General features: G+C 42.0%; 1 protein-coding gene across 6 annotated transcripts in view; it reads left to right on the top strand.

Moving 5' to 3' along the window:
* PTK2 (protein tyrosine kinase 2) overlaps positions 1-27,378 on the top strand; it is a 251,013-nt gene that overhangs the window by 29,870 nt on the left and 193,765 nt on the right. For 5 of the 6 annotated variants that reach the window (XM_060127770.1, XM_060127769.1, XM_060127767.1 and 2 more), the window contains exon 2: positions 651-747. The gene's annotated coding sequence lies outside the window, so the exon portion shown is untranslated. Of the gene's footprint in view, positions 1-650; positions 748-24,590; positions 24,836-27,378 lie in introns of all 6 variants that reach the window. The other variant, XM_060127768.1, reaches the window with a different exon arrangement.

Here is a 27,378-nt window from a genome sequence, read left to right as displayed (position 1 = left end):
GTGTTTAGGCCTCCACCTTCCTCACCCTCAGTTGGCTGCACGGGTGCTGCCAGTTCTGAGTCTTCTGGGATACCGATGTGTAAATGGAATTGGGTCTTAGTTTTTTCCACTGCTGGCTTAGCATCTGGCTTTCTTGGCCTGCTGAGTCATTTACTATGCTTACAGTCTTTCATAGTTTCCGTTTCCTCCAAGTTTTTTTTCTTATTTTGTTTTGGTTTTTATCTTCCATGTGAGAAACTTTTCTCACAGCTTCCAGAATTCCCTTTCTTTTTCTCCTTTCAGTTCTGCCTGAGCTATGTTTTGTTTTTAAAATTTTTTTATATCTCTTTAGTGTGATTTTGGTGGGAGAGGATGAAATAGATGTATATATTGTTGGTGATCTTACCCTGAACTTATTCACTAACTTTGTGACTCATTAATATATGCTTCTTGGTATGGTTTAATAGTTTTCAGTTTTCCACATTATTTTCTTAACTGGAATGTAGGTTTGAAGACAGGGACTTGATAACATGTTTTTATCCCTCATTCCAGGTCTGGCACGGTATGCGTGGTAGGTATTGAAGCTGACTGTGAGGGGATGAACACAATAGAGCTTTGAAGAAGTGGTAGTGAAGACGATTTTATAAACGCACGTTGTCTTTTCTTGTCAGGTTCTTTCTGACCGCTATGGAAAGAGGAAAGAGAAACTAGGAGTATTTGTAAATCATCGTTTGACTTCGTCACAGAGTTATGGTGGCCTTCTGAACTGTGAGTCTGATTCTCTTGCCACACTTGTGTCTTGGTTTTTTGTTTTGCTTTGATTTTTCTTTCCCCTGTCTTAGGGTTTCTTTGACACACAGTAGAAACTAACAAAAGGTAGTGAATTTTGCAGAGTAAGTGAGAGAAAGAACAGAAGTTATGTAGTACCTTCTCTGTGTAGATACTATGTATATATTTTTGCTGAGATAGTGTAATAATAATGATTAACAACAGCAGTAACATCGCATGCTTTAGAATAGTGCCTGGTGCCTTATAAACACCAAGTTATAGCTGCTGATGGGTCCTCACAATAACCCCGTGAGTGAGGTTGCTCCTCTCCCCTCTTTCACGTTTGCATAACTTAAGTACAGAGAGGTTAAAAGTTACTAAGCTAGTAAATGCAAAGCTGGGATTCAGACTCAGTCTGGTTCAGAGCTTGTGCCCTTTACTCTGGTACCTGATTGTCGTAGGCTCTGGATTCAGATGGCAACTTAGCTACTTACTAACTCTTGACTAGCTACCTAAACCTAGCTTTCCCATCCAACAAACGGTGTTTTGATAGCACCTCCCAGGGTGGTGAGAGGTGTGTAAGGTGCTCAGCACTCAGAAATGTTAGCAGTTACTCCGTGGGAGTTTTCCCGTTTTAATGAGAGGAAGACTGGGCTCTTTGTAATTTGTAACTTCGGAATTTGTTTCATGCTCCACCGCTGGGAAGTTGTAAACTTGAGATTCTATCCCAGTTTGTCATTTCCAAAGACTGCTCTTTCTGGTTAGTTTAGTGGTAAATCAAGGACAGACAGTTGGTAGACGATTCATACATCTCTCCTGGGGTATTGGCATTGGTAAGCACTTTGTTGTACCAATATGTTGTGTCGGTAAAAGCCTCATGAACTTGGACTTCATGGATTCAGTATTCATGACAGTTTATAACTGTGTTGAATTTCACTTTGGCCAGTGTCCTTGTCTTGGATGTCCAAGTGGCAGGGCCCTGGTGGTTTTTCCATTTCCTTCTGAAGGTCAGCTCACTTTCCTCCTTTGTTCTCTTTCTTCCCAAGCCACTTCTGTTTCTACGGAGGCTAGGTATTAGGGAAGGGAAATTATGTCATGCAGTTTCAATTTCCTAGCAAGGCCCGTAAGTCTTACTCCTGTTTTTCCAATTCCTGCTGCTCTTTATTGGCTGTCAGAGGAGCCTCTTCTGCATGGCTGTGCCAGGTGTGATTGTGTTGCAGGTCGTGAGGTGACAGCCTTGTTTCATTCCCTCCTCCCAGTCCAGATTATATGTTTCTTCCTGTAACTGTAACATTTATTTGGGTGAAAGTCTGTTTCCTAGAGTCTTCGAAATAAAAAAGATTTTATTTCACCTCTGCATCTTTTCTGCTTGACCTGTAGGTGGTTTTTGCTAAATGCTGAATGAAGGAATATTTAATGCTTGGCACAAAATAAGTTCTCTTAGTAGATCCAAACAAGAGGCAGAATATCAAGTGTAGCTTTTCAGCAGCATTAGCGCTTAAAAATATCTCATCTTGGTACAGCACAAGACGGTTACATGAGGGGGCAGTATTTAGTAGAAGTTACTCAAAAATCTTCTTCTTGATATAATACACAGTGGAAGAAAAGCCTGACGGGAGGGTGGTGAGATACCAGGCCAGCTCCTGATGGACCAAGAGCCTCTGCCCCAGCTCCGTGGAGCTTTTAGCACCAAGACATAATCTACTGATTCTGCGTTGGCTCTTTTTTTTTTTTTCCTCCCCCAGTGTTTGAAAATATATAAGCCTAGGAAAATAACCTTCTAACCAGTGTTCCTGTAATTGTTTCCCCCAGCTCCAGACAAACAGTCAGACCACATGAGTAATTCTGGCCTCCCCCAGAGTGAGTCCAGAGCTGTGATGCTGAGGTCCAGGCCCCTGGATCTACCTGAGTGCCCCATCATAAGCCCCTGGCCCACCTGAGCCCCTGCAGAATGGCTCTGCTCCAGAAGCTGCTTTGCCAGAGCTGGCTCTTGGTTCTTGCTGTGTTTTGGGGTGTTGGGCTAGAAGGCAGGGATTTGGGATGGAGGAGTTTACAACCGCAACCCTAAGAAAGCAAAGCAAAGTTTTGGAGGAGCGGAGTTGCTGAAATATGTATGGAGACCATTTTCAGGGTTAATGGTTTGTGGGAAGGTGGTAGACAGAAGGAAGGCTGCCTTGAGACCCTCTGAAGACCCCCATTTTGGAATAAAGACATCTTTTAAGCATCTCGTGCCCCCCTCCTGGAGGCCCCTGGAATCCTCTGCTTTAGACGTTTCTTTTAGCGTTTGCATCCATGTTTCCTAACTATATTTCTGTACTAGTCAGGAGTCACTGATGCATCAATTTTAGAAAAAGTTACATTTTCAACTTTGCTATATAGTTAAATCACAATTTTTGTTTAGACCCATAATTTAGTTTTTAATTTTTCTTGACTTTGTAAACATTGCTCACTGTTGAGCCAGTTAATTCAGTGTGATTACGTTTCCTTTTTTGTTCAACTTTTTGTTTTCCTGCTTTCTTGGACCTCTAATGGCCACATTTTTTTCCTGTTTGCTTAATATTCTTAAGTCTGGCTAAGAGTTCTCACCTCCTCTACTAGCTCTGTAAGTAAGGCTGATCAAGTATTTTAATTCTGTCTCACCCCCGGGCACACCTGCCCTTTCCCTGCCTCCTCTGGACAGATGTTCCTCCTGCCTGCTGGGAACGGTGCCTGGCTTGAAGAACATAGGGCAGATGGGGCAGGAGCAGGGAAACAAGGTAGAAACGTTGATGGAGAAAAGTATGGTGGGAAGTGCAGAGGGAGGGGACGACTGTCTTCCTGGGGGAGCCTGCAGGGGAAGAGAAGAAGGGCTGGCTGTAGCTGTGGAAGGGCAATCCAGGTAGAGAAAGTGCAAGAATAAGCACAGAGATGGACCTAGATTGTACAGAGACTGTACATATTAACTGAGTTACAGACTCTACCCTTAAGAGATTTAAACAGGTTTACATGGGAAATGTGATTCAGATTGTTCAACGTCTGATGTAAATTTTTAATGTTGTCCTAAAACCTGAGCATAGGAGATATCAGGACACTTGAATCCAAGTGATAATCTTAAACTGTTGATTTCATGTATTGATTCATGGAAAAAAATCCTTATAGAGCACCTGTCACAAAAAATAAAATTGGCCTCTGGCTGTCCAAACCAGTCATTGGCGCCGGACTGTGCTGAAGCTGCGCTCCGTTTGTCAGGCAAGAACAGGGCATTTAAGAAGCTGTCCAGAAGCTGTTCCACATTTGGCTGCACTGGGAATGTGGCAAGCAGAGTGGGTGGAAAATGTCACTGAGGTGTGTACGCACCAGTCTAATTTGTATGGCATAGCTGTAGCATCTTGGAGGAAAATAAGCCGTCCGTGATGAGGTCATGCGAGACCAAGGGTGATTAGATTAGATCCTTTTGCAAAGAAGTGTCAGTGCATTTGAAACGCTGAGGCAAATCGTAAGAAATAAGGTCCACAGAGGCTTTCATGATTGCCAACTCCAGGGCACCTCTTATGTAAACACCTGGTAGTTTTCATGCGTGGTCGGGACCCTGCACCTGCATTTAGTTCAGTGCGTCCAGTGTGTGCACATTACCTGCTGTGTGAGCCTCCAGTTTCATACGCACAGCTGTCTGAAGAGTGCATCTTTATCTTTCCAGTCTCACATTGTGATTCAGGAACTTCGGGTGAATGTAATAATCATAATAGCTGCCATTTATGTGTCAGTTGTTGTGTGAGTTAGAATATTATTTAATTTTTTATAGTAATTCAGGAAGGTAGCAGTTACTATTCATGTTTTGTAGATGAGAAACGGGTCTTAGAGATGTTAAGAAACTTGCCCAAGGTTTCATACGGTGGTTATCGAGTTTTCAGGTTCCTTTGCAGTAAGTCTTAGCCCTTGCGCTCCTGCATGTGGGTCGTGCTTTCATAGCGAGGAGCGTCGTGCTGCCTGCTCAACTGCCCGCGGACCTGCCCGCAGACCTGCCCGCAGCACTGTGCTTCCTTTCTGTGCTGTCAGCCACGTGTCGACCACGATGCGTGTATTCAGCGTGTATGTATCGCCCATGCTGACTTGCGTTACCACTGTATCTGCAGAGCTCTGCAGGTAGTTGCCAATCATGTGTTCCTGGCTCATACTACGGAAAGAGTGTGGTTTCAGCAAATACTTGTAAAAATAGGGAAATTGGTCCATTCCTGTCCCTAAAAGTAGGGAGACGACTTTTCCTGTGGTTTTTACATTCAGAGTAAGGAGAGGAGGGGATTTTTTTTCTTTCTACCTGTTTTGGCATATCATAGATATTTTTTTTAGCGGGGGGCAAGTAGGGTGTTGGGAATTGGTATGGTAAGGAAGCATTTTAGATTTTTGTCTACTCATGAATTCTAAGTGGCTTATCAAAATATGCAAATTTTCAGCATTTCTTCTTTGATTAACTGTATATTAAAAAGGATAGATGTCTCACTAAAAAGAACAAAAATTTGCCACTTGCAGCGACATGGATGGACTTGGAGGGCATTATGCTAAGTGAAATAAGTCAGACAAAGAAAGACAATACTGTATGTTATCACTTACATGTGGAACCTGAAAAAATACAACAAACTAGTGAATATAACAAAAACAAAAAAGCCTCACTGATATAGAGAACAAACTAGTGATTACCACTGGGGAGAGGGATTGGGGAGGGGCAGTATAGGGGTAGGGGAGTAAGACGTACAAACTATTAATAAAATAAACTACAAGGATATATTGTACAACATGGGGAATATAGCCAATGCTTTATAATAACTGTAAATGGAGTATAACCTTTAAAAATTGTGAATCAGGGCTTCCCTGGTGGCCCAGTGGTTAAGAATCTGCCTGTGAATGCAGGGGACACGGGTTTGAGCCCTTGTCCGGGAAGATCCCACATGCGACAGAGCAGCTAAACCCGTGCGCCACAACTACTGAGTCTAGGGCTCTAGAGCCTGCGAGCCACAACTGCTGAAGCCCGCGCACCTAGAGCCCATGCTCCGCAACAAGAGAAGTCCACGCACTGCAATGAAGAGTAGCCCCTGCTCGCCGTAACTAGAGAAAGCCTGCGCGCAGCAATGAAGACCCAACACAGCCAAAAATAAAATAAATTAATTAATTAAAAAAAAATTGTGAATCACTATATTGTAACCTGTAACTTATGTAATATTGTACAGCAACTATACTTCAGTTAAAAAAAAAAGATGTCTCAATAAAAACTTCAATTGAAAAAATGGCCAAAAGGTTTGATTAGGCCTTTCATCCCCTTCATATGGATAAGAATAAGCACACAGAAAGATGCTCAGCATCATTAATCGTTGGGGAAATGCAGATGACAACCACATTGAGATACCATTGCAATCCTATTAGAATGGCTATAGCATTAAAACAGAACAAGACAACACAGGGTGACAGTGCCCAGAGACAAAGCTGTGAAGCAGTTAGAACTCTCTTGCTTCGCTGGTGGGAACGCAAAGTGTTATAACCACTTTGGAAAACGATTTGGCAGTTTCTTATAAAGTTGAGCATATACTTATCATACAGTCCAGTAATCCTACTTGGAGGTATTTACCCAGGGGAGATGAAAATTTATGTCCGTGTGTATGAATGTTTATAGCAGCTCTATTCATAATCACTTAAAATGGCAAACAACTCGGATGCCCAACAGCTGGTCAATGGATGAGCAGGTTGTGGTCCGCCCTTACGGTGGAATCCTATTCAGCAATAGGAAGGAATTAGCTACTGACATAGGCGGCAAAATGGGTGAATCGCCAAAGCATTTTACCAAGTGAAAACACAAAGCGCGAATATAACTTTGATTCCATTTATACAACATTTTGGTAAAGGCAAAGCTCTGAGAATAAAAATGAGGTGAGTGGTTGCCTAGGGCTGAGGGTGGGAGAGACCTGTGTACAGAAGGGCATGAGAGCACTTCTTGGGGTGATGGAAAGAGGCCGTATCTTCCATGGCCATACAACTGAGTATGTTTGTCAGACTCACTGAACTGGAGGTTTTTCTGTATGGAAATCATACACCAAACTTAAAAAAAAAAAAAGATAGTTGACTTCTGTGTATATACATACAGATAGATATTGCACACACTTCAGCTCAACTTTTCTTTCAAGCTGGATTTAATTTTACTTTTCTGGATGAGGTATCCTGGACGTTTAAGTGAAATAGATTTTAGCATAGACACTACCTTGAAGTCCTTGGCTGATTTTTGTATGCTTATTTATTCATGACCTCTAAAGGCTTTATAACGTGGCTTGTCTTCGTATAATACAATTGTATATTACAGATGTCATGTAATTAGCATAAGTAAAAGTTGTTTTAAAAGTTAAATTATTTTAGGATTCCTTCCATGTTGTTCAAGCTCTTGTAGCTCTGGAGAAAATAGTTTTACCAGCTTTAAAAATTAATATGAACTGTTTCCTCAGATTGATGGGACAAATTTATTTTATTTTTAAAATATTTATTTATTTATCTATTTGGTTGCACTGGGTCTTAGTTGCAGCAGGTGGGCTCCTTAGTTGCAGCAGGCGGGCTCCTTAGTTGCGGCTCAAGGGCTTTCTCCTTAGTTGCGTCTTGCTGGCTCCTTAGTTGTGGCATGCGAACTCTTAGTTGTGGCATGCATGTGAGATACAGCTCTCTGACCAGGGATTGAACCCGGGCCCCCTGCATTGGGAGCGCAGAGTCTTAACCACTGCCCACCAGGGAAGTCCCGAGACAGAGTTAATTATGCTCAGTTGCTCCGTGGAAATGTGGGATCTTCCTGGACCAGGTGTCGAACCCGTGTCTCCTGCAGTGGCAGGTGGATTCTTAACCACTGCGCCACCAGGGAAACCCCTGCACTGTTATTTCTTGACTGCTCTTCCTTTGTTTCTGCATTCCCTCACTCCTCTAATTAGTAACTGTTGGAATCTGCCCTTTGGAACTCAGGGAAGGTCTAGGAGGCTGAAACCTTTCTTACAAACAAGAAATGGGGGGCACAGAAAGTCCCTCCATGCTCACAGTCCCTGCCCCAGCACCCTCCCCCGCCCGCCCAGCCCGAGACAACTGCTGTTTTTCTTCCACCTCAGATCAGTTTTGCCTGTGCCTGTCGTAGGATTTCATGTCAACAGAATTGTATAGTATGAATGACTGTGTAAGGCATTTTTTAGCACAGTGTAGTTGAGATTCATCTATGTTGTTGTGTAATTCGTTCCTTTTTATTGCTGAGTAGTATTTCCTTGTATGAGTCTATCATATCTTGTCTATCCATTCTTTCTCGGTAGACACCTTTATTTTTGAAGAAATTTTTGCTGGGTGATGATGTTTACTTTCAGCTTGCTGATGAACTTGTTGTCCTGTCGTCCTCTGGCTCTTTGTGCAGATTTCTGAAACTTATTTTCTACAACTTTTTCATCTCTGATACTCTGCCTTGCAATTGTCAGCTTGACTCAGCTTCCCAGAACTTGAAATTTTCTCTCCTCAACTTACTGAAGCTGCAGTGCTCTGCTTCGATTCCCCTTCCTGTACTGTTGTCCAGGGTTGCCTTCAGTCAGACAGAGGGTTCAGTGGGGATCACAGGCCTGCCTTGCCTGTTGTCTCAAGATCTGAAAAGTTTCCTGGATTGTGTCTATTTTTCTATTTGTTTACCATTGGAGGGCATTTTCCATACTAGTTACCCTTTCCTGGCTGAAGTGGACATCCCTAGGTCAGTGGTTTTTTGCGGTATGCGGGCCTCTCACTGTTGTGGCCTCTCCCGTTGCGGAGCACAGGCTCTGGACGCGCAGGCCCAGCGGCCATGTCCCACGGGCCCAGCTGCTCCGTGGCATGTGGGATCCTCCCGGACCGGGGCACGAACCTGTGTCCCCTGCATCGGCAGGCAGACTCTCAACCAGTGCGCCACCAGGGAAGCCTGGTCAGTGCTTTTTAATGGCACACAGCTCATGTGCTGTACTTCTAAATTTTCTGGTAAATAATATGATAAAATTGTACTTGTTTTAATATTAGCTTAGCTACTGATTTTACTACCTACAAAATCTCAAGTAATTTCCATTTTGACAGAGAGAAGCCTATTCTTTCTTTTGTCAAAACTTTCATTTTATTTTATTATACTAATATAAGACATTTGGTTTATTCTGCATTGTGTTTAATGCAAAGTAGCATTTCTTGGCTGTCTTACCAAATGCTGTGTTGTTTGTCATAAACACAACTGTTAATCCCCACTCCTTCAAGCAGAGGTCATTTTCTTCCAGTCACTTGCCCACTGTCAGCGATGGGTAGTGTAGTGAGCAGTGGGCGAAGCTGGGACTGGTGAGTGAGCAGGAGGAGAAGGGAGACGCTCGAGGGCTGTTCGTTGGTCAGCACACTGCCGAGCGCCCGCTGTGACCCAGCCCTCTGCTCTGCACTGCTGAAGGTCAGTTTTTCCCTCTGATGTTGCAGATGATTGGTTGGAGATTTGGAATCATTTTTGGCTCTTTTTCTAGTTTTTGTTGTACATTTTAGTAACTCAGTCTCTCCCTTTAAAAAATATCTTTGTTAATTTGTGAAACTGAGATTAATAGTACAGTGTATTTCTTTTTTTTAAATAAATTTATCGTATTTATTTATTTTTGGCTGCTTCGGTTCTTCGTTCCTGCACACAGGCCTTCTCTAGTTACGGCAAGCGGGGGCTACTCTTTGTTGCGGTGTGTGGGCTTCTCATTGAGGTGGCTTCTCTTGTTGCGCAGCATGGGCCCTAGGCCTGCAGGTTTCAGTAGTTGTGGCACATGGGCTCAGTAGTTGTGGTGCATGGGCTTAGATGCTCTGCAGCATGTGGGATCTTCCCGGATTAGCACTTGAACCCATGTCCCCTGCATTGGCAGGTGGAACTCCTAACCACTGAGCAACCAGGGAAGCCCCAGTGTAAGTATTAAAATAATTTTTCTTTACGTAAGCCTTTGTGAAGTGACATATCATGAAATGAAGAAATGTGTACATACTACATAGTTTCTCTCTACTAGTGACAGCTGCTTTGAAATACAATAGCCTCGTAGAATGATGGTGTTTGGGTGTATTTATGACATATGCTCATAACCTCTGTATGACATATGACATAGGACATACCCTAGAACAAGGGGTGAATGTGACTTAAAGGCACCATGGCCAGAGTATTTCCTTTTTTTTTTTAATTTTTATTTATTTTTTTATACAACAGGTTCTTATTAGTTATCTATTTTACACATATTAGTGTATATATGTCAATCCCAATCTCCCAGTTCATCCCACCACCACCCCTGCCCCCCCTCCCCCCCGCTTTTCCCCCTTGGTGTCCATACGTTTGTTGTCTATGTCTGTGTCTCTATTTCTGCCCTGCAAACTGGTTCATCTGTACCATTTTTCTAGGTTCCATATATATGCGTTAATATACGATATTTGTTGTTCTCTTTCTGACTTACTTCACTCCGTATGACCGTCTCTAGGTCCATCCACATCTGTAGAAATGACCCAATTTTGTTCCTTTTTATGGCTGAGTAATATTCCACTGTATATATGTACCACATCTTCTGTATCCATTCGTCTGTCAACAGGCATTTAGGTTGCTTCCATGTCCTGGCTATTGTAAATAGTGCTGCAGTGAACATTGGGGTGCATGTGTCTTTTTTTTTTTTTTCGATACGCGGGCCTCTCACTGTTGTGGCCTCTCCCGTCACGGAGCACAGGCTCCAGACACGCAGGCCCAGTGGCCACGGCCCACGGGCCCAGCTGCTCTGTGGCACATGGGATCCTCTCGGACCGGGGCACAAACCCGCGCCCCCTGCATCAGCAGGCGGACTCCCAACCACTGCGCCACCAGGGAAGCCCGCATGTGTCTTTCTGAATTATGGTTTCCTCTGGGTATATGCCCAGTAGTGGGATTGCTGGGTCATATGTTAATTCTGTTTTTGGTTTTCTAAGGAACCTCCATGCTGTTCTCCATAGTGGCTGTATCAATTTACATTCCCACCAACAGTGCAAGAGGGTTCCCGTTTCTCCACACCCTCTCTAGTATTTGTTGTTTGTAGATTTTCTGATGATGTCCGTTCTGAGTGGTGTGAGGTGATACCTCATTGTCGTTTTATTATTTTTTTAAATTTATTTTTATTTATTTTTTGAACTTATTTATGTATTTATTTATGTATTTATTTATTTTTACATCTTTATTGGAGTATAGTTGCTTTACAATGGTGTGTTAGTTTCTGCTTTATAACAAAGTGAGTCAGTTATACATATACATATGTTCCCATATCTGTTCCCTCTTGCGTCTCCCTCCCTCCCACCCTCCCTTCACTGGCTGCACTGGGTCTTCATTGCTGTGCACAGGCTTTCTCTAGTTGCGGCGAGTGGGAGCTACTCTTGGTTGCTGTGTGCGGGGTTCTCATTACAGTGGCTTCTCTTGTTGCGGAGCATGGGCTCTAAGTGCGTGGGCTTCAGTAATTGTGGCTCATGGGCTCTAGAATGCAGGCTCGGTAGTTGTGGCACATGGGCTTAGTTGCTCCATGGCATGTGGAATATTCCCAGAGCAGGGCTTGAACCTGTGTCCCCTGCATTGGCAGGCAGATTCTTAACCACTGTGCCACCAGGGAAGCCCCTCATTGTCGTTTTGATTTGCATTTCTCTAATAATTAGTGATGTTGAGCAGCTTTTCATGTGCTTCTTGGCCATCTGTATGTCTTCTTTAGAGAAATGTCTATTTAGGTCTTCTGCCCATTTTTTGATTGGGTTGTTTGTTTTTTTATTATTGAGCTGTATGAGATGTTTATATATTTTGGAGATTAATCCTCTGTCCATTGATTCGTTTGCAAATACTTTCTCCCATTCTGAGGGTTGTCTTTTCGTATTTTTTGTAGTTTCCTTTGCTTTTCAAAAGCTTTGAAGTTTCATTAGCCCATTTGTTTATTTTTGTTTTTATTTCCATTACTCTAGGAGATGGATCAAAAAAGATCTTGCTGTGATTTATGTCAAAGAATGTTCTTCCTTTGTTTTCCTCTAAGAGTTTTATAGTGTCCAGTCTTACATTTAGGTCTCTAAGCCATTTTGAGCTTATTTTTGTGTATGGTGTTAGGGATCGTTGTAATTTCATTCTTTTACATGTAGCTGTCCAGTTTTCCCAGCACCACTTATTGAAGAGACTGTCTTTTCTCCATTGTATATCCTTGCCTCCTTTGTCATAGATTAGTTGACCATAGGTGCGTGGGTTTTTCTCTGGGCTTTCTATCCTGTTCCGTTGATCTATCTTTCTGTTTTTGTGCCAGTACCATATTGTCTTGATTACTGTAGCTTTGTAGTATAGTCTGAAGTCAGGGAATCTGATTCCTCCAGCTCTGTTTTTTTTCCCTCAAGACTGCTTTGGCTATTCAGGGTCTCTTGTGTCTCCATACAGATTTTAAGATTTTTTTGTTCTAGTTCTGTAAAAAATGCCATTGGTAATTTGATAGGGATTGCATTGAATCTGTAGATTGCTTTGGGTAATATAGACATTTTCACAATACTGATTCTTCCAATCCAAGAACATGGTATATCTCTCCATCTGTTTGTATCATCTGTAATTTATTTCATCAGTGTCTTATAGTTTTCTGCATACAGGTCTTTTGTCTCCCTAGGTAGCTTTATTCCTAGGTATCTTATTCTTTTTGTTGCAATGGTAAATGGGAGTGTTTCCTTAGTTTCTGTTTCATATTTTTCATCAGGAACGCAAGAGATCTGTATAGGAATGCAAGAGATTACTGTGCATTAATTTTGTATTCTGCAACTTTTACCAAATTCATTGATTAGCTCTAGTAGCTTTCTGGTGGCATCTTCAGGATTCTCTATGTGCAGTATCATGTCATCCGCAAACAGTGACAGTTTTACTTCTTTTCCAATTTGTATTCCTTTTATTTCTTTTTCTTCTCTGCTTGCTGTGGCTAGGACTTCCAAAACTATGTTGAAAATAGTGGTGAGAGTGGACATCCATGTCTTGTTCCTGATCTTAGAGGAAATACTTTCAGTTTTTCACCATTGAGAATGATGTTTGTTGTGTGTTTGTCGTACATGGCCTTTATTATGTTGAGGTAGGTTCCCTCTATGCCCACTTTCTGGAGAGTTTTTATCATATATGGGTGTTGAATTTTGTCAAAAGCTTTTCTGCGTCACTTGAGATGATCATATGGTTTTTATTCTTCAATTTGTTAATGTGGTATATCACATTGATTGATTTGCGTATATTGAAGAATCCTTTCATCCCTGGGATCATGATCATGATCACTTCATCATGGTGTATGATCGTTTTAAGGTGTTGTTGAATTCTGTCTGCTAGTATATTTTATTGAGGATTTTTGCATCTATATTCATCAGTGATATTGGTCTGTAATTTTCTTTTTTTGTAGTATCTTTGTCTGGTTTTGGTATCAGGGTGATGGTGGCCTCATAGAATGAGTTTGGGAGTGTTCCTTCCTCTGCAATTTTTTGGAAGAATTTGAGAAGGAAGGGTGTTAGCTATTCTCTAAATGTTTGATAGAATTCACCTGTGAAGCCACCTGGTCCTGGACTTTTGTTTGTTGGAAGATTTTTTTTTTTTTTTTTTGCAGTACGCAGGCCTCTCACTGTTGTGGCCTCTCCCGTTGTGGAGCACAGGCTCCGGACGCCCAGGCTCAGCGGCCACAGCTCATGGGCCCAGCCACTCCGCGGCATGTGGGATCTTCCTGGACCGGGGCATGAACCCGTGTCCCCTGCATTGGCAGGCGGACTCTCAACCACTGCGCCACCAGGGAAGCCCTGCTGGAAGATTTTTAATCACAGTTTCAATTTCATTACTTGTGATTGGTCTGTTCATATTTTCTGTTTCTTCCTGGTTTAGTCTTGGGAGGTTATACCTTTCTAAGAATTTGTCCATTTCTTCCAGGTTGTCCATTTTATTGGCATAGAGTTGCTTGTAGTAGTCTCTTAGGATGCTTTGTATTTCTGTGGTGTCTGTTGTAACTTCTCCTTTTTCTTTTTTTTTTAAGTGACTTTTTCTTTTTGAATTTTATTTTATTTATTTTTTTATACAGCAGATTCTTATTAGTTATCCATTTTATACATACTAGTGTATATATGTCAATCCCAAACTCCCAATTCATCACACCACCCCTCCCACCCCCTGCCATCCTTTTTCATTTCTAATTTTATTGATTTGAGTCCTATCCCTCTTTTTCTTGATGCGTCTGGCTAATTTTGTTTATAAATTTTGTTTATCTTCTCAAAGAACCAGCTTTTAGTTTTATTGATCTTTGCTGTTGTTTTCTTTGTTTCTATTTCATTTATTTCTGCTCTGATCTTTATGATTTCTTTCCTTCTTCTAACTTTGGGTTTTGTTTGTTCTTCTTTCTCTAGTTCCTTTAGGTGTAAGATTAGATTGTTTATTTGAGATTTTTCTTGTTTCTTGAGGTAGGCTTGTATTGCTATAAACTTCCCTCTTAGAACTGCTTTTGCTGCATCCCATAGGTTTTGGATGATTGTGTTTTCATTGTCATTTGTCTCTAGGTATTTTTTGATTTCCTCTTTGATTTCTTCAGTGATCTCTTGGTTATTTAGTAACGTATTGTTTAGCCTCCATGTGTTTGTGTTTTTCTCATTTTTTTCCCTGTAGTTGATTTCTAATCTCATAGTGTTGTGGTCAGAAAAGATGCTTGATATGATTTCAATTTTCTTAAATTTACTGAAGCTTGATTTGTGACCCAAGATGTGATCTATCCTGGAGAATGTTCCGTGTGCACTTGAGAAGAAAGTGTAATCAGCTGTTTTCGGATGGAACGTCCTATAAATATCAATTAAATCTATCTGGTCTATTGTGTCATTTAAAGCTTGTGTTTCCTTGTTAATTTTCTGCTAGGATGGTATGTCCATTGGTGTAAGTGAGGTGTTAAAGTCCCCCACTATTATTGTGTTACTGTTGATTTCCTCTTTTAGAGCTGTTAGCAGTTGCCTTATGTATTGAGGTGCTCGTATGTTGGGTGTATAAATATTTATAATTGTTATATCTTCTCCGTGGATTGATCCCTTGATCATTATGTAGTGTCCTTCTTTGTCTCTTGTAACATTCTTTATTTTAAAGTCTATTTTATCTGATATGAGTATTGCTACTCCAGCTTTCTTTTGATTTCCATTTGTATGGAATATCTTTTTCCATCCCCTCACTTTCAGTCTGTATGTGTCCCTAGGTCTGAAGTGGGTCTCTTGTAGACAGCATATACATGGGTCTTGTTTTTGTATCCATTCAGTGAGCCTGTGTCTTTTGGTTGGAGCATTTAATCCATTCACTTTTAAGGTAATTATCAATATGTATGTTCCTATTACCATTTTATTAATTGTTATGGGTTTGTTTTTGTAGGTCCTTTTCTTCTCTTGTGTTTCCCACTTAGAGAAGTTCCTTTAGCATTTGTTGTAGAGCTGGTTTGGTGGTGAGGAATTCTCTTAGCTTTTGCTTGTCTGTAAAGCTTTTGATTTCTCTGTCGAATCTGAATGAGATCCTTGCTGGGTAGAGTAATCTTGATTGTAGATTCTTCCCTTTCATCACTTTAAGTATATCATGCCACTGCCTTCTGGCTTGTAGAGTTTCTGCTGAGAAAGCAGCTGTTAAGCATACGGGAGTTCCCCTGTATGTTATTTGTCATTTTTCTCTTGTTGCTTTCAATAATTTTTCTTTGTCTTTAATTTTTGTCAGTTTGATTACTATATGTCTTGGCATGTTTCTCCTTGGCTGTATTCTGCCTGGGACTCTCTGCGCTTCCTGGACTTGGGTGGCTATTTCCTTTCCCACGTTAGGCAAGGTTTCAACTATAATCTCTTCAGATATTTTCTCTGGTCCTTTCTCTCTCTCTTCTCCTTCTGGGACCCCTATAATGCGAATGTTGTTGCGTTTAATGTTGTCCCAGGGTTTTCTTAGGCTGTCTTCATTCCTTTTCATTCTTTTTTCTTTGTTGTGTTCCGCGGCAGTGAATTCCACCATTCTGTCTTCCACGTCACTTATCCGTTCTTCTGCCTCAGTTATTCTACTATTGATTCCTTCTAGTGTATTTTTCATTTCAGTTATTGTTCATCTCTGTTTGTTTGTTCTTTAATTCTTCTAGGTCTTTGTTAAACATTTCTTGCATCTTTTTGATCTTTGCCTCCATTCTTTTTCCGAGGTCCTGGATCATATTCACTATCATTATTCTGAATTCTTTTTCTGGAAGGTTGCCTATCTCCACTTCATTTAGTTGTTTTTCTGGGGTTTTATCTTGTTCCTTCATCTGGTACATAGCCCTCTGCCTTTTCATCTTGTCTGTCTTTCTGTGAATGTGGTTTTTGTTCCACAGGCTGCAGGATTGTAGTTCTTCTTTCTTCTGCTGTCTGCCCTCTGGTGGATGAGGCTATCTAAGAGGCTTGTGCAAGTTTCCTGATGGGAGGGAATGGTGGTGAGTAGAGCTGGGTGTTGCTCTGGTGGGCAGAGCTCAGTAAAACTTTAATCCGCTTGTCCGCTGATGGGTGGGGCTGGGTTCCCTCCCTGTTGATTGTTTGGCCTGAGGCGGCCCAACACTGGAGCCTACCCAGCTCTTTGGTGGGGCTGATGGCAGACTCTGGGAGGGCTCACGCTAAGGAGTACCTCCCAGAATTTCTGCTGCCAGTGTCCTTGTCCCCACGGTGAGCCACAGCCACCCCCCGCCTCTGCAGGAGACCCTCCACCACTAGCAGGTAGGTCTGGTTCAGTGTCCAGTGGGGTCACTGCTCCTTCCCCTGGGTCCCGATGCACACACTACTTTGCGTATGCCCTCCAAGAGTGGAGTCTCTGTTTTCCTCAGTCCTGTCAAAGTCCTGTAGTCAAATCCCACTAGCCTTCAAAGTCTGATTCTCTAGGAATTCCTCCTCCTGTTGCCGGACCCCCAGGTCAGGAAGCTTGACGTGGGCCTCAGAACCTTCACTCCAGTGGGTGGACTTCTGTTGTATAAGTGTTCTCCAGTGTGTGAGTCACCCGCCCAGCAGTTATGGGTTTGATTTTATTGTAATTTCACCCCTCCTACCATCTCATTTTGGCTTCTCCTTTGTATTTGGATGTGGGGTATCTTTTTTGGTGAGTTCCAGTGTCTTCCTGTCGATGATTGTTCAGCAGTTAGTTGTGGTTGCCGTGCTCTCACAAGAGGGAGTCGGCCAGACTATTTCTTAAGACCTAAATGGGAAAGATTTGGGCATCCTCAAGTGATAGTTTTGTTCTGGACACGAAGTGTTGGCTGCCTGTTGTGTTTATGTGGAAACTGTCGATCCTAAATTTACCCTCTTTTGGTGGACTGAGGGCAGATGAGACTTGGTTAGTCTTGGAGCTGAGCTTTCACCGTTCAGGGCTGAAGTTTATTGTGTCATACATATGTCAGTAGCAGGGGTGTATTTGAGAAAACTTTGATCACTTGTGTGCTTAATTTTGTCATAATTTCTGTTATAAATTTCTTGAATGAAAAATGTTGAATTCATGAATATATAAAAGATTTTTTTAATTATTAAAAATGTATTGACTCTCTTGAGTTTGACTTTTTAGAGTAAATCTTTAGATGTAGAGACTTGTATTTATTAGGTACTGAAGAGAATTTTCTGTGTGGTGCATACTTCTGGAAGATTAAAGAAAATGTATCCTCCTTTTTCTTTGCTCCCAAACCCCACCTTACTTTTACTCAGGTAAGAAGATTGAACAGGGAAAAAGGTGGGGTGTAGCTTTTTATGCAAAATATTCTGATTATGTAAATGGAGTCAGTTCATAAGTGGATTTTATCTGGAAGAGGAGGATAAAAAGCATGGTCAAATGTTTGCATGGCATTTACACAATAATCATGATGGCTGTTTTTACTGTAGGACATACTGTGGCTGCTGTCAGGAATTCTCCCAAATGGCAGTGCATCGCAGAGGGTTTCCTTAGCTGCAGTAGCAGACTTAGTGACCGTGCCTTCTTTGTGTTGGCCTAACTCTGTGTAAGGGAGACAAAAAATGGATTTACTGTAGATTGTGATAGATGTACACAGAGAGGAGAGTGTATTTTGTCTCTTATCTAACTGTTAGAATGAGGTGGAGATCAGCTAAGTTTGAGAATATTAAGAATGAGATAGTCCTGAGTATAGTTTTCAAAAGAAGAAGTAATTTCAGTCAACTACTGTATGGAAAGGTTATATTGTAGTAAGTATAGATTGTACCTTTGAGGTCACATGGAAACATGTGTAAGTGTACTTGGTATATTTTGAGACTAGGAATGTGTAGTTACATTTTACAGGAAACTCTGCAGGTGGTAATGCTGTTATTTTTGTGTTCTGTTTTTTTCTTGTTAGATTAATTCATATTTCTGTTCACTTAAAGATAATATTTGATTTCCATAAAAAGTTTAGGAAATAAACATTAGGAAATTCCTATACTCAAAGGTAGTTCTTAGGTGGTAATTCAAGGATGCCAATAAAAGGAATATGCTTTAAGCCACCTGTAGTTATATCCAGACTGTATATGTATTTATAGCAAAAAATAAACGTATGTTCTCTCATAAATTTAAATGCATTTTATACAGACACATTCATTTCATAACTTTGTTTTCAGCAAAATCAGATTTGGAGATATTTAAAGCCACAGCTGAAGTAAATTACAATTTCCCCAGGAAATAACTATAAAAGTACGCAATAATGATTATAAAAAGAAAATTTAAATACTTGAGAGTATTTTTGCAGATTCTTGGCTCTTCTCCTCCCAATCACATAATGGAAAGTAAAATAATTTTTTTTTTTTTTTTTGCGGTACGCGGGCCTCTCACTGCTGTGGCCTCTCCCGTTGCGGAGCACAGGCTCCAGACGCGCAGGCTCAGCGGCCGTGGCTCACGGGCCTAGCTGCTCTGCGGCATGTGGGATCTTCCCAGACCGGGGCACGAATGCGTGTCCCCTGCATTGGCAGGCGGATTCTCAACCACTGCGCCACCAGGGAAGCCCTTCATCTGTTTTTGATGTTTAGTTTTCTGTTTTTGAATGAACAACTTTACTAGCTGAGGATGCATGCAGAGGTCATATCCCCAAAGAACAATAGTCCACATAATGGCTTTAATTAACTGAAAGAAGTTTTTCCCTAAAAGATTATGTTTCTAGGAAGTTTTTAAAAAAATTTTGTTCTTGCGAGTATCTCATGTCTTAATGGATTGAACAGCTGCAGGTAAAGGTAAGTTTTTAGAACTTTTGTGGGATTTAATTTGAAAATTTCATATAGTGTTTAATAGATAGATAGATAGATAGATAGATAGGTACTTTTGTGTTGGGCTTCTTTTACTTAGCATAATGTTTCAGGTTTCATCCATGTTGTAGCCTGTGTCAGTACCCTTCCTTTTATTGCTGGCAGGAAATATACTACATTTGCGTTTAGGTTTTTAGCCTGCCAGAACCTCTCCTGCTTTTCTGTCCTCCAGCAGCAGTTTTCTGTGGTTGCAGAGCCCGGGGTTTCAGCCTCCTTGTTTGCAGGATTAGCAAATCAATACCAAAGTTCACAGTAGCTGCAGTAGATCAGCTCAGCTTTGTGGTTCCTCACACTCTGAAGTATTAGCCCCTCTTGTTCTCACTGCCCTAGCAACTCTCTGATTATTGTATTTTATCCACTTTTCCTGTTTTTTTTAGAGGAAATGCTGTTCTACTGTCCACTGTTGGATCTGCCTTGGGTTCAGAAATCTCAAAAAAAGGGGAAGGAGGAATCTTTGAATAAGTTAGCTATTTACAAACTCTCTCCTCTTTTCTAGCCGTCAGGCCCTGCCAGCGTGGCTTGTGGATTTTAAGCTGTTGCCGCTGTTATTCTGGATCTTTGGACTAGAATAAGGAGGATTTCTGCTGTATCACAGGAGGTGCAAATAGCCATAATCAAGCATGGATTTTGCTCACACATTTTTAGGGCTTGCCTCCTTCATTTCAGGTCCGACATTTATGAATTCAAGAGTTTGCTGGTCCAGTGTAAAAAATGCATTGCAACTGTTTCAAATAAAATAGATACGCTTTGACAGTTTAGTTACTGTGTTTTTGGTCCTTGAAAAGAAGTGTTAAATAGCTTGTTGTTCTCAGAAGGGAACTTTTAAAATTGTGATTGTATTTGATGTGCCTTGGGCAGAAATGTTTCTAGTTTCACAAACTCCCTAGGTGATATGCCCTGGATGCCTGGGTGTGGGGAGCCTTGGGGTTGAGGTGGACAGGGCCAGTGGAGTGGGGATGGGTATGTGTGGGCAGGACTCTGGTGAGGCATGTCTCAGGGACCCCAAAATCTCAGTAATCAAGATAAGTAATCGTTTTTGTTTTTAAATTTTTTGGCTGTGTTGGGTCTTCTTTGCTGCACGTGGGCTTTCTCTAGTTGCAGCGAGCGGGGGCTGCTCTTCGTTGCGGTGCGTGGGCTCTAGGCGTGCAGACTTAAGTAGTTGTGGCACGTGGGCTCAGTAGTTGTGGCTCATGGGCTCTAGAGCTCAGTCTCAGTAGTTGTGGTGCACGGGCTTAGTTGCTCCGTGGCATGTGGGATCTTCCCGGACCAGGGCTCGAACCCATGTCCACTGCATTGGCAGGCATATTCTTAACCACTGCGCCACCGGGGAAGCCTAAGATAAGTAGTACTTTAATGCAGCATTTTTAGAAGTCAGGATTTAATGCAAAAAATCCCTGATGGATGATACCAAACTTAAATGAAGACAGGATCATTATTACTCATTTTTCCTTTTGCCCCAGCACTGTTCCTTGTTCTGTCTTAACTTCTACTTACTTTGGGTTTAATTTGCTAATGTTTTTCTTATTTCTTAAGGTAAAAACATAGACAACTCATGTTTTTAGCTTTTAAATATAAGTGCTTAAAGTTAATTCCCTCTACGTACCCAGCACTCTTTTAGCTGCATCCTAAAGATTTCGATGTTCTGTTTTTAATTATTCTATTCTGAACATTTTGTCAGTTTCTCCTTTGATGTGTTGTTTGTGTGTTATTTGGAAAAGATTGTTTACTTGCTAAATATTGGGAACTGTACTAGATATCAGTTCTTTAAAATAGGTTTTTTTTGTTTGTTTGTTTTGCGGCACGCGGGCCTCTCAACCACTGCGCCACCAGGGAAGCCCTAAAATAGTTATTTTTTATGTTCATTTACTATTTTAACTAAAATATACAGGGTACATTTGGTGGGATTCATATGGGTGGGAAATGAGTCCTAACTCTATGTGAATCACTGTTCCCACTTGTGTAACCACCCACAGGTCCTCTGTGTGTACAAGGAGGTGCATGTGCATGGATCTTTCTTTTGCTTTATATCAAAATGTATTTTACATACTCTTCCATATATTTTTTTATTACTTAAAATATGTATCTTGAAAATCCTTGCATTTTGAGACTGGGAGTTGCCTTAACTCTTTATAGTACATGTTGCTTTTTTGCATTAATGAGTATTTTCCAGTATGAATGAAAACTTTTCTGCAAACACAATTTTTTAATGCTTGTGTAGTGACTCATTTTTTTTTTTGCGGTACGCGGGCCTCTCACCGCTGCGGCCTCTCCCGCCGCGGAGCACAGGCTCCGGACGCGCAGGCCCAGCGGCCATGGCACACGGGCCCAGCCGCTCCATGGCATGTGGGATCCTCCCAGTCCGGGGCATGAACCCGCGTCCCCCGCATCGGCAGGCAGACTCTCAACCACTGCGCCACCAGGGAAGCCCAGTGACTCATTTTGATGTTCCAAACTTTATTTGCTAATTTCCCTTCTTTTGAGCATGTCCCCAGTTTTTCAATGTTGCAGATAAACCTATGAATCATTTAAGCCTCAAACTGTACAGGAAATTTACTGGGGGTTTCTTAGACCAGTCTACCAGGAGCCGGAACTGTGGGTGCTGGGACTTATGCGCTTGTCCTCTGTGAGCTCTGAGCTCCTCAGTGGCCTGGGCTCTGTCCCAGTTATTTTTGGATCCCTGGTGTTTAAGTCATTGCACCAGCACGGAAGATGCAGAGTAATGCGCTGATAATGCTGTACTCTCAAAGCCCTTTGTGTTGTGAGATTTAATTCTCCTAACAACTGTGAACAGTAGATGCCATTTTAAACTTCATTTAATTGATGAGAAAACCAAGTCAGAGAGAGGACAACATGGGGCTTTCAGGCTTAACGGTGTGGAAAAGATGAAATGATTTGGGCTTTGGAGTCACATGTGACTTTGACTTTTACGAAGTCTGATCTTACCCCAAGTCCTTTACCTCTCTAAGCCTGTTGCCTTTTTCTTGAAAATGGTGATATTAGTAATAATCTCAAAGTTTATTAGGGGATTAATTTTTTTAAGCCACATAAAGCCCCCTTGTCCAGTGCTGGACCAGTATCAGCAGTGCCGGACCAGTATCCAGCCTAGTCGAGGACCGGTTGTTGTCTCTCTTTTCACTGCTTCTTGCACTTCGAGCTCGTTCTGACGTCTCAAGGCTTTCCCCCTTGTCTGTAAAAGTAGACATAATTATATCGTATTTGCAGTTCCGTTGTAAAATATAAGTGAGATTCACTCTTTTAAAGTGGTTTTAACATTTTAAAAAGTTTTTTATTGGGATAGACAAAGAACACAGAACATAAAATTTACCATCTTACCTGTTTTTAAGTGTGTAGGTCAGTGGTGTTAAGTGTATTCACATAATTGTGAAACAGATCTCTAGGGCTTATCTTGCGAATCAGAAGCTTTGTGCCCCCCTTCCCTTCTCCCCAGCTCCTGGTAGCCACCATTCTGCTTTCTGTTCCTGCGAGCTTTACTACTTTAGGTGCCTCAAGTAAGTGGAATCATACAGTATTTGTGCTTATTTCACATGTGACAGGCTTTCCTTCCTTTCAAAGGCTGAATAATATTCCACTATAATTTACACCACATTTTATTTATCCTTTCAACCATTCCACTATTGTGAATAATTGCTGTGAACATAGGTGTGCAAATCTCTTCAAGACCCTGCTTTCAGTTCTTTTGGGTGTGGAATTCCCGCAGTGGAATTGCCGGATCGTATGGTAGTTCTATTTTTGATTTTTTTGAGGAACCTCCATACTCTTTTCTGTAACAGTTGCACCATTTTACTTTCCCATCAATGGTATGCAAGGGTTCCAGTTTCTCCACATCTTCACCAGCACTTGTTATTTTCATATTTAAAAAAAAAAATAGTAATCATCCTAATAGGCATGAGGTTGGTTTTAATAACTTTTAAAAATTGAAGTATAGTTGATTTACAATGTTGTGCCAATCTCTGCTGTCCAGCACAGTGACTCAGTTATACACATAGAGACATTCTTTTTTCAATATTCTTTTCCATTATGGTTTATCACAGGATATTGAATATAGTTCCCTGTGCTATATATACATTAGGACCTTATGGTTTATCCATTCTTTTTTTTTTTTAAGTGTTGGTTTTACCAATTTATTTTATTTATTTATTTATTTTTGGCTGTGTGGGGTCTTTGTTGCTGCGCGCAGGCTTTCTCTAGTTGCTGCAAGCGGGGGCTACTCTTCGTTGCGGTGCGTGGGCTTCTCATTGTGGTGGCTTCTCTTGTGGAGCACGGGCTCTAGGCACACGGGCTTCAGTAGTTGTGGCACGTGGGCTTAGTAGTTGCGTCTCGCGGGCTCTAGAGCGCAGGTCAGTAGTTGTGGCGCACAGGCTTAGTTGCTCCGTGGCATGTGAGATCTTCCTGGACCAGGGCTCGAACCCGTGTCCCCTGCATTGGCAGGCGGATTCCTAACCACTGCGCCACCAGGGAAGCCCTTGTTTATCCATTCTAAATGTAATAGTTTGCGTCTACCAACCCCAAGCTCCCAGTCCATCCTCTCCCTCTCCCCATCCCCCTTGGCGGCAACCTCAAGTCTGTTCTCTATATGTGAGTCTTGTTTCATCGATAGGTTCATTTGTGCCATATTTTAGATTCCACGTATAAGTGATATCATACGGTATTTGTCTTTCTCTTTCTGACTTACTTCACTTAGTATGATAATCTCTAGTCACATCCATGTTGCTGCAAATGGTGCACGGGCTCCAGTTGAGGCGTTTGGGCTCAGTAGTTTGTGGCGTGCAGGCTTAGTTGCCCCATGGCATGTGGGATCTTAGTTCCCTGACCAGGGATCGAACCCCTGTCTCCTGCATTGGAAGGCGGATTCTTTACCACTGGACCACCAGAGAAGTCCCTAATAACATTTTTGTTTGTTTTTAATAAATTTATTTATTTTATTTATTTTTGGCTGCACTGGGTCTTTGTTGCCGTGCACGGGCCTTCTCTAGTTGCGGCGAGCGGGGGCTACTCTTTGTTGCGGTGCGCGGGCTTCTCACTGCGGTGGCTCCTCTTGTTGCGGAGCACCGGCTCTAGGCGCGTGGGCTTCAGTAGTTGTGGCATGTGGGCTCAGTAGTTGTGGCTCACAGGCTCTAGAGCACAGGCTCAGCAGTTGTGGCGCACGGGCCTAGCTGCTCCGCGGCATGTGGGATCCTCCCGGACCAGGGCTCAAACCCATGTCCCCTGCATTGGCAGGCGGATTCTTAACCACTGCGCCACCAAGAAAGCCCCCAATAACGTTTTTTAATGATAAAAATTTTTAGGTAGAGTTGGAAAAGTGACTCTGTAAATTTTTGCTAAGTTAGAATAATGTCTGTTGATACCAGTGTGACAAGAGCAAAATCATAGAGGAGGCCGATTGACAAAGAAAACCAACCACTACGCAGCTGTGTTTGGGAAGAAAAGCCATCTTATTTGTGCCTCTTACTCAGAATATGATTGAAGAAAGGACTGGATCCATACTGGGTGTTTCTAGTGTTTCTTGAAAATGGAGTATAGAGTCACGTTGTAGAAACACTTTCCTTTTCCAGGCCACAGCGAGGGATAATTTAAAATGTAGATGGTTGACGTCTCCCTCTTTATAGCTGAGGAATGTAGGTTGCAGAAGAGACTCATTCACCACCAGGGGTCCCCCTGGCACCAGCGCCCCTTCCAGCTATAGCTGCTTGCAACCTGCAACCACATGGCCTGATTTCTAGCAAGACTCCAGAGGTTCTCTCCGCTTCAGTTACCTAATTCGGGGAGCCAGTCCTACTGTCGCTATTTGCTAAATAAGGTGAGTGGTCAAACTGTGGATAAACTGGATTTATAGGGTAAACTGTGGATAAATTGGATTTATAGGGTATGGTGAGGAAATGATGAGGTAAGTTGGATATGTATATGCATGCCCAGTACAGTAAAAGTTTCAAAGTTGATTTGAACAGTTGCAACATTAAAATAAATACTCGATTGCCTTTTGATATTTGTGTCATTTTGCTTAATATAAACAGAATCCCCCTCTATAACATATGTAGTTAGGTTGAAAATTTTGGTGTCTTGTCCCATCCTATGTTACTATACCTCTACCACTCACTATATTTGAAAAACTAAGGAAGCATTCTTCTTACACATTTCAGGACGCTTTTTTTCCCTCTTAAACTTAATGGCGAGTAACCTCCCAACAGTTTTTAAACCTGGAATTTAGCGCTGCTCTTTTATATGGCAAAATAAACAAGAAATGGCCATGAATTAGTGTCTCTGGAAATATTCTAGTTTAGCATTGTTTTTTAAAGTTAATTAATTAATTAATTAATTTGGTTGCGCTGGGTCTTAGTTGTGGCAGGTGGACTCCTTAGTTGCAGCTCCAGGACTCCTTAGTTGCAGCATGCAGACTCCTTAGTTGTGGCATGTGAACTTTTAGTTGCAGCATGCATGTGGGATCTAGTTCCCTGACCAAGGATCAAACCCAGGCCGCCTGGATTGGGAGTGCAGAGTCTTATCCACTGCACCACCAGGGAAGTCCTGAGTATTGTTTAGATTAATAATAAGTTCAAAATTTTCTGCCTTTTAATTTTTTTATTTTTTGAATTTATTTATTATTTTTGGCTGTGTTGGGTCTTCGTTGCTGCGTGCAGGCTTTCTCTAGTCGCAGCGAGCGGGGCTACTCTTCATTACGGCACGCGGCTTCTCTTGTTGTGGAGCACAGGCTCTAGAGTGTGCGGGCTTCAGTAGATGTGGCACGTGGGCTCAGTAGTTGTGGCTCATGGGCTCTAGAGCACAGGCTCAGCAGTTGTGGTGCACGGGCTTAGTTGCTCCACGGCCTGTGGGATCTTCCTGGAGCAGGGCTGGAACCTGTGTCCCCTGCATTGGCAGGCAGATTCTTAACCACTGCACCACCAGGGAAGCCCTTCTGACTTTCTAGAAGGCATTTTCCTTCTGTTTCATATATCTCAGTGTGGCTTAATCCAGTGGTATGTTTATCTCCTGGTGGTTTTGATGCATCTCTCAGGTACCAGCTGCATGTCCAGCATCTTATCTGAATTTGTTTTTGGCAGGATTGCTGACACCAGGGACTGTGATGGGATGTTGTGTAGGGGAGAGAGTGGCCCGTCTGTCTTGCGTTCTTTCCGTGGGCGTGTTTCTTCCCTTCCTTTCTTGTCCCTTTGGTCCTCACTGTGACTCAGTCATCCTCTGTAGGTTGGGTGGGGCCTGCTTTCTGACTCTCTCTGGAAAGCTTTGCAGTCTCTGCAGGTAGCATCACTGTAGGTGGTGGTTGAAGTGTGTGGTCTGGCTGGTGTCCGAGTGCCCGTGCATATCCCAGCTCTGCCGCTGACCGACTAGCTTGATGTTAGGTATGTTACTTAATCTCTCTGTTCCTCAGTTTGTTCACATGTCACATGTGGATTATAATATCATCTACCTCATTGGTTGTTGTAAGTACTAATTGAGAAAATAGGTGTAAAGCACTCAGCAAATTAATGAGGAACACAGACTGTGGAGCCTGGCTGGCTGAGTTTGAGTTCCAGCTTTGCACCTTAGAAGCTCTGTGACCTGGAACAAGTTATCTCTCTGTGCTCCAGTTTCTTCATCTGTGCAGTGGGGGTAATAGAGTCTGCCTCTATCGTGGGATAAAAGTACTTAGAACAGGGCTGGGTGCGTAGTAAGCGTTAACTTGGCATCATCATTATCATTATATTTTCATTATCGTTAGTGTTGCTGTTCTGCTCTTTTGTGATTGACACGTCATCACTGTTCAATAGGTGATAGGTATTGTCATTGTCCTTGTTTTACAGGTGAACAGACTGAGGTTCAGGATGGTGAAATGATTCTTTCTTTGTCTTACGGATAGAACTGGGGCTCCTTTGCGTCTTCCAGTTGCAAATTCAGTGCCTTCCTCAGCTTCCCCAGAGTTCCTCCAGAATAATGGAAGGGAGGTATGGTAATTGTTATGAAAGTTGGCAGGGAAAGCAAGTAATACCAATACCATCACCTTTCGGAATATTTTGTGTTTTGCGACCTATTGTCTGTCTTCAGAAGGTGATTATAGCCATTGTTAAGCTTGAATTTCTTTAGTTCTTACCAAGTCATAATTTTTATTGATACTAAAATTTTCAGAAAAATTTTTTCTGTGTTTGTGGTGGAAACAGTGAGACGCAATGACACAGAAATGGTAATTCTATGAGTCTTACTGGAAGTAAACTTAGAACAGGATACCCGGCTACGGAAGTTAGGGTATGTTGTAACTATCAGTTGCCAGTGGAGGCACCATATTGTGAAAGTTTTGATTTTATTTCAGTCTTTAACTTTTGATTAATGAAGGTAAATTTTGAATTGTGTGTG

The sequence above is a fragment of the Lagenorhynchus albirostris genome, chromosome 17 (genome assembly GCF_949774975.1).
Source record: "Lagenorhynchus albirostris chromosome 17, mLagAlb1.1, whole genome shotgun sequence".
NCBI classification, from domain to species: Eukaryota; Metazoa; Chordata; class Mammalia; order Artiodactyla; family Delphinidae; genus Lagenorhynchus; species Lagenorhynchus albirostris.
The sequence above is the reverse complement of the archived record's forward strand: the minus strand, read 5'-3'. Positions and strand labels throughout refer to the sequence as shown.